Source organism: Sminthopsis crassicaudata, chromosome 2, assembly GCF_048593235.1.
Source record: "Sminthopsis crassicaudata isolate SCR6 chromosome 2, ASM4859323v1, whole genome shotgun sequence".
Classification (NCBI taxonomy): domain Eukaryota; kingdom Metazoa; phylum Chordata; class Mammalia; order Dasyuromorphia; family Dasyuridae; genus Sminthopsis; species Sminthopsis crassicaudata.
The window spans coordinates 629,076,687-629,084,523 of NC_133618.1; the positions used below are offsets into that span (position 1 = coordinate 629,076,687).

At 41.4% G+C, this 7,837-nt stretch overlaps 1 pseudogene; it reads right to left on the reverse strand.

Annotated features, from left to right (window-relative positions):
- Positions 1–5,119: 5,119 nt before the first annotated feature.
- On the reverse strand, positions 5,120–5,455 carry LOC141553010 (cytochrome c oxidase subunit 6A1, mitochondrial pseudogene; annotated as a pseudogene).
- Positions 5,456–7,837: the final 2,382 nt, after the last annotated feature.

A 7,837-nucleotide genomic window follows, 5' to 3' on the forward strand; every position in this document is an offset into this window, starting at 1 on the left:
CAAGTAGAGTGAGACATTTTTTGACATATATTATGGGAATTTGTTTTTGCTTGATGCTGCATATTATAAGTCTTTTGTTTTTCTTTTCTTTTCCCCCTCAGTATTGGGAATGGGAAGGAAGTGGGAGGGAAAGAAAACAAATGCTTGTTACTTAAAAAAAAATTCTTTTTAAAGGCATACAACATGAATCAACAGTTCTAAACTCTTCTGCCAATTCAGAACAAAATGGAAAGAAATTAGGCCCCAGTTAAAGAATGCAAGGTCACTCTGTGGTTCCCAGAACAGAATTTGGCAGAATACTGTCTACAGAATGTCCCCACAGGCGACCTCGGCCTTCCACACACAGTCTGTTCTGCCCCAGTAGAAGAAACCTACCTGTTCAATAGCAATGTTTGGCAGTAACTTGTTTGTGTAGAGAAGAAACAAATGTTTGTGGGGCCAGACTGAAAAAGAGAGGGGAATATCACAAGGAGTACTTCTGATAACCGGCCTACCATGGGAAAAGTGAAGGGATGCTGAAAATTTCTGCGTTTGGAAAAATAGATAAAAACTGAATGGGGGCAACTTGTTCAGTGAGTTTATGTTTTGTCATCTGGGGAGGGGGTGAAGACTGGGGAGGGTGTGTGTGTGTGTGTGTGTGTGTGTGTGTGTGTGTGTGTGTGTGTGTGTTTCCTAGCTCAGAAAAGGGCCTCGGGATACATTTCCGTACTCTTGTTCTTTCTCTCTCCATAAGGTGGGCTTGCTGGTGGACTCCTGCCATCACCTCTGAGTTTATTTTTGGAGGTAGCTAGCTTTCCTTTGCTCTTTCTAAAAACCTCAAAGCATCAATCTTTTCTATTTAACCTGCAAGCATGCATGATCTAAGGGGACCCTGAAAAAGGAAGCTTTTATTCCTGGATTATCTAAGTTGTAGCATCCACTTCTATTCCCAGAATTCTGTGTATGTGTCTATGTACCTTCTCCCTTTGATGAACCTTAATTCATCTCCCTTCTGTCTATATTTTCTCCTGGCAATTAACTATTGGATACAGCTAAAGCTTAGTTTATTTGTGTGGGTTTTTTTAAGCTAAAGTTTACCCGAGATAATGCTATTAAACTTTCTAAAGTTAGCAAGCCTTTATTTCCTTTCCTTTCCTCTTTCCTCTCTGCCTACTGAAAACCTTTTTAACAAATATGTATCAGACAAAACAAATTCTCACCTTGACCCCGTCCAAAAATGTTTATGTTTCATTCTTCATCTTCAGTTAGTCAGTCAGCATTTATTAAGCCACGCCCTGGCCTAAAAACTGCAGTTACGACGAAAGGCCAAAACCAAGGCCCAAGTCTTACAGAACCCACAGGATGTGGATGGCACACCAGGAATGGGGAATGTATAATTTCATCTTAAATAAACAATGACTCACATACTTACCTTTCAGCAAAATTGTCTTTAATATGATCAATATCTTCTCTAATTCTGTTTGCTTATTCAGTTTACACTTTTGTTTGCAAAGAGTCTGTACGCCTGTCATTTATTGTGAACAATCAACAAGACTTCATTGCCCATGGTCTCGAAAGAGCTCAAGTTCTGGGGATTCTTGGGACGTGTGTCAAGGAGTGTCTGTGGGAAGGAGTTAAACTGGCTGGCACAGAATTTGCAAGAGAGAGGAGTTTCACTAACTTCTTTATCTGAGTACAAACCCTAATCAATCTTTAGCCCTTTGATCTGTTTCCCCAGCAACTCATTAACTAGGTGAAAGGGGATTTTTTTTTCAAAGGTAACTTCTATAAACAGCACTCAATCTTTTATGAGTTAAGTCGAACTTTTACTTCACAGACTCACACATTCTCAGAGCGGGGAGGGACCTCACGTGGTCCAAACCACACCTGAACCGAAATGATCAACGATTTTCCTAAAAAAAAACAACAACCTCATCCAAGCCTCAACTTGAAGATTCTCAGTAATTGGGAACTCCCTCCCTCACAGAGGCAGCCCAATCCACTTTGGAACTGCCCTTTTCGTGAGCTTTTTCCTAATATGGAGCATTCTCCTCCAGACTTCATCTCCTCCACCCCTGGCCCTATTGCTCTTCTATGGATGGTCCTGGATGGATAGATAACCATGTCCAACCCAAAGCTTTCTTTTTTAGCAGATTGAATGTCCTCAGTCCTTTGGTCCTTTTTTCCAACATCCATTTCTCTTCCGGGGGCCCTCTTTGGGGTCAGGCTCATCATGCAAAGTGCCCCAACTTTTAAAAGTAAGTCTCCTGTGTGATAAGAGCTTCTCTTGGGAAGATCAGCTTAAAAACTAAAGACCCCATTGGGAAACTGAACAGTAAGTTCTTAGATCCAAATAAATGGCCATAAAAGGAGGCTATCAGATTAGTTTTAATTTTTTTCATTTCAGTTGTGGTCTGGATGAAAAGATATAGTTTTGTTTTTGGGTTTTTTTTAACCTCTGTATATATGTGCTCTATGTATATTATATACTAGCCTATATTTTCTAGCTCAACCAATCTTCTTGCTGCTCATGTACTATATTCCACCTCTTGGCTCTTTGCCTTGGTCTATAAGTAATAATCTCTTATCCAGGCCTGAAGTCCTTTTCTTTTTTGCTTCTGTCTTAGAACTCCAAGTGTTTTCAAGATTCAAGTGATACAAAAAAAGATCTAAGTGATTCCTTCCAGTGTCACTGTTCCCCTCTAATGCCTTTAAAAAAATTTTAACAACATCTCTTACATGCACTATCAAACTGTGTGGTACAGAAATGGTGAGGGGTCACCATTTAAAAAAAGCTGGAGAGATCTCTAGGAGCAAAGCAAAGTTTATTTCACATTCTCCTGAGAAGGGAATCCAATCCCTAGAGCAGACAATCAAAGGGAGGAAGCACCTTCTGGGGCAAGGTTAACACTTTTAATCCCTAAAGGAAATACCCCCTCCCTCCACTGACTCTCATCCTCATTGGCTGAGGAGCTTACATTCTAAACTCGAGATCTACCCACGAATTCAACTTGACCAATAAGTACATAGTTGCCCATATTTGACTGAAATAGGGAGGAAATGATGTCATGGGAGGATAGCAGGAAGGGGACTTAAGTATGCCCTTGACTCAATCCTCAAAGTCCTTCAGGCCTACTCCAACTCTGAAGTAGATGAAGCCTTACTCTATTTTCACAACTGTCTTGAAAGATCTCACCTCATCTCATTCAAAATGATATATGTGGAAGGCTTAAGGATGACATTTAGCATATAGTAGGCCACTTATAAATGCTTGTTCCATAGCCCCTTTCCTATTTATCTGTGGACATGTTCCTGCTTTGTTTTGGAAGAGGATCAATGACATTCCAGGTGATGACTTGCCCATGAATTGGACTTAAGTGAGGCAAAATTGCACAAAGTTGTCTGCCTTACTCTTTCTTCCACAGTCAGCAAAGTCCAGTGGCAAGACAAAAAATAACATGACCAACAGCGGCCAAGAATGCAGTGAATGATCTTGGTGACTGATTGGATGGGGGAGAGAGAAGAGTAGAGGATGGCTTTGAGGTTGAGAATCTGTATGGTCAGAAGAACTGTGGATGCTCTCAACAGCAAAAGGGAAGTCAGGAAGAGAGAGACGCTTAATGGGGGGAAAAGGTTTCCATCATATTGATTTCGTTGTCCCATATGACCTAAGAGGCATCCAATGGGTTCAACAGGTACTTAATGTAGAACTGGATCTTAGCAGAGGGCTAGAGTTCAAGAAGAGTGCCTGAAAAAAGATTATTAGATTTAGCAAATACGAGATAGTTGGTAACACTGGAGAATGAAATTTCAGTTGAGTAAGAAGGTTGAAAATAAGAGTTGAAAAGTGAACAAGGGAAGAAATGAAGGCAACTCTAAATGGGAGAAGAGATACACAAAGACAATTTGAGCATCTGGGAGTTGAGAATAGAGAAGGAAAACAATTGGGAATCCATGAAACAATTGCTTTTTTAGTTTATTTTTATAGAAGTATTCAGATTTGTTCATTTCCAGAGTAGAAGAGAATAACTTCAAACTTTCTGTGAAGGGGATGGTCAAGATATTATTAGATCCATGATGGATTAAAAGACCATTAACTTAAAAAGAACAGGCGCCAGGAGCTTTTCCTGCACAAAGGGAGAAAATTCCATTCTAAGAGCCACAGCTAGGGCCAGAAATGACAATGCATTCTCTCCCTTTCAGGTCGGAAAGATTAGTCCTTGACAGCATGAAGAGGATTTAGATTTTCTGAGAACCGATCATTCCTCAGATTGCTCAGAGTGTCTCTGCCTAGCCCTGCCAATGGTTTCTGCTTCTCCTTTTTCTGCAAATTTCCGCTTTCATAGCAGGGGTTTCCTAACTTATCCTTAACCCTTTTGATCCTTACTGGTTACAGATTAAAGTTTAAGATTCCTTCCAATGTATCAGTCAATAAAGCCTGACCAAGCCAACTTGATCCTGATAGGTTTATATGTAAATAGCTAAATCATACTCATAGCTTTCATTCCTTAAGGATATTTGGACAGCATTAACTTCAAGATAATCAATGAGTCCATATGGAATTTACCATCTTAGGGCAAATTTGGTTTTTTCCACAGGGATTTTGTGGGAGAAGATTTTTTTGAAATTGTTATAGGACAGAGGGAAGGACCCAAGGACCCCTTTATTTGTAAAACTGGAGATCATTCTATTCCTCACTTTCTTTTTTTGAGGAGGGGTGCAAAAAATCATAAGAACTTAGCTTTGGGACTCATTAGCTTCTGTGTTAGCTCCTTCAATTTAACCTACAAAGACCCAAGGAGTAATCTGGCATAAGGAGGATTTATCATTGACTGCACATATGGCATGAGTTGGTTATGACAAACTGTATCCCAATGCACTAGAGAGGGAACCCCGATGCTCAGAAATGACTCTATCAGTGTGAATTTCCTGAATTTAGTTTTGATTTAATTTGACACCTCACCATAGTCTAAGAATTATTTATTTAAGCCATTCCTATAACAAGCACCATGATAGAAAATCAGCATTATTTTTCATCGCTTGATACTAGGAAAGGAAAGCTGGATCCCCACAGAGGAAGTGGTGGTCTACATCGCTGCTGCGGGTTCCAGTCCTAGAGTAGAGAGTGGTGAGATTTTCCTTACTCATCTTCATAACCAGTCGGCAGAGGATTGACTCGTCTGTTATGAAAAAGAGTGTGGTTACCATCTCCCCAGGGGAAGGCCTTGGTCCGGATTCGGAGGTGGCTGTACGGGACGAACTTGTGTCTCTTGGGATGATCCTTTGATTTCAAGTAGCAGTTTACCATACTGACCATCACGCCGGGGAGCGCGAGACCGAAAGTGAGCATCTTCCACATGCGGGCCGATCCCTCTTCGATGCCCTCCACTGAAGAGCTGCTTAAGAATGTCCGCCCAACTAACGCGCGGCCCTGGCCCAGGAAGGTCAGCACCGGCCGGCCTGTGGTTGCCATCATCTTCTAACAACTGTCCAAAAGCTTATAGGAGGCTTTAAGCTGGAACTGAGAGAACCCAGCAGGGGAGAGCATACTTAAGAGTTCTCTCCACTAGGTAGAAGCAGATGTCCTCTGTTCCATGAATTCAGTTCTGGAGATCTGAAAGGGACCTTGGAACATAGAACATAGAATGGTAGGGCTGAAAGAAACTTAAAAGATAGGTCATAGAAGGTTAGAATGTTGGTTCACAGAAAGTTTAAACCTGAACTTAATTCTGTTCATTTGTAGGGGGATGAACAAGGGAGATGGTTCTCCATTCAAGTTGATGGGAGCTTAGCCTTTGGGATTTGGGGCCTAAAAGATCATCACTGAAGTGGCTCCAGTCAACCTGATAAGATTTGAGAAACAATTTCCCTACAGAGCTTCTTAATCTGAGGTTCATGAATGTCCCAAAGAGTTCATTGGACAGATTTCAGGAAGTCCATGAACTTGATTGGGAGAGAATATGAACGTCTTTATTTTTTTACTAATCTCTAGGTAAAATTTAACATTTTCTTCAACTATGAATATAGGAGACAAACATTATTCCAAGAAGGGATCCATGGGCCTTAGTCTGCCCAAAGGGGTTACTATATAGAAGAGGTTAAGAACTCTTGCTATAGAGAATAGACATTATTACTTGGCAACTGGCTAAAGGGCCAAAACACAGCGTGTAGATGATTGGGGTTAACCCCCAAACTACCTCTCTCCTTCCGAGATAGTTTTCATGAAGGAGAGAGTTACCTTTAAGATGAACCACTTGGCTCAAACTCTGGTGAACTGATAGCTTGGGGAGGGATCACACCTTTGCACTGGCCTATAAAATACATGTTCAGTGAAGATTTTTACTCTTTCAATGAAGATTTTTGCTCTTTTTCTTCCCACCCTTCTCTTCCCTACTCTATGAGCCATTAATGGCTTCCTTATGGTAGAGGCAGACATGCTTACCCACATAGCCCAAGAGGAGAGGTCCTCCCTCTGCCACTGGGGTGCATTAGGAAAGTCACAATCCCTTGGCTCCTGCATTTGTACATAGGTAAAGTGAGGGAACTGGGCCAGATGACCTTGAAGGTCTCTTTAGCATTACATCAATGATCCTTTCTCCCCTCCTCCCCATTCTGAACACAAGTCAAAGACCAGAGACTTAAGGGTCTTTTTTTTAGGCTCAAGAGATGAGCATAGCTGACACAGTGGTATAATATCGAGGGCTCCTGTAAATGCAAAGGGTTAAGAATGAGCAAGAAAATTAACTGGCATATAGATACATAGATGCACACACAGACACATGCACACATATCCATACAAATATACCCGTATATACATGCATACACACATATACATAGAGGCAGTGAAAATGCTGTAAACATAAGAAAATGTTAAGGGCCAGAACTCTGAACTTGAAACAAAGGATTCTGACAAGGTGCTAAGTCAGTGGAATTAATAAACACAATAGTTATCTGATTGAGCACGGTCCAGTATGATTGATCTGATCCTACAAGGAAATGTTATGGGCCAGAACTTGAAACAAGGTACTGAGTGGAATTGAGGAGACAATGATTAATCTAGTTTAGCATTGATTGTATCCTACAACAAATAATGGTTTCCTAGTGATAGAATGATTAGTTTGTACTCAGGGAGATGCTCTCAGGGCCAGAAAGGACAAGTGCACTAGAAACTCTCAGAGGCTGAGACAGATTCATTCCATTGTCCACCTTTGTGGTGGCTGGAGACCAAGGTTGGATTCAGAGAGATTCAGGGGGCAGAGAAGGAGGGGGGAGCTCAAGCTCATGGAACCAAAGTGAGAGATAGGCCTCTAAGAAAACTAGCTGAGCCCAAGTGAAGGAGATGGGACTTTGAAGGAGACAATAAAGGATTTGTACTTGAACTCCTGGCTGCTCTTGTGTGATTCCTGACCTGAAATGAAGGCTGCTCTCCAGACGTCCAGAGACCCCCAGGAAACCTCAACAGAGAACATTACATTTTAGAGGGAATATTACAAGAAAAAGCAAAAGTATGATAGCAGGAGAACTCATTGTTGAAGGAATAGAGAGCTGTCCAATTCGAGTATAAAGTGTACAGCAAGGCCCCTGGGCGGCTCAGTGGACAGAGGGCTGGACCTGCAGTCCAAGCAGCTATGTGATCCTGGCCAAGTCACTTAACCCTGTTTATCTGAATCCATTGGAAAAGAAAATAGCAAACCACTCCAGGATCTTGGTCCAAGAAAACCCACAAAGAGCTAACCTCCTGCTTGGCCCTTTTACAACAGCAGAAACAACTCATTTGGTCACAGACTTGCAGAATTGTCCAGTCATTTATGCATCATGAAATAATCTGCTTTATTTTAGGCCTTTGTTAGGGCTCTCA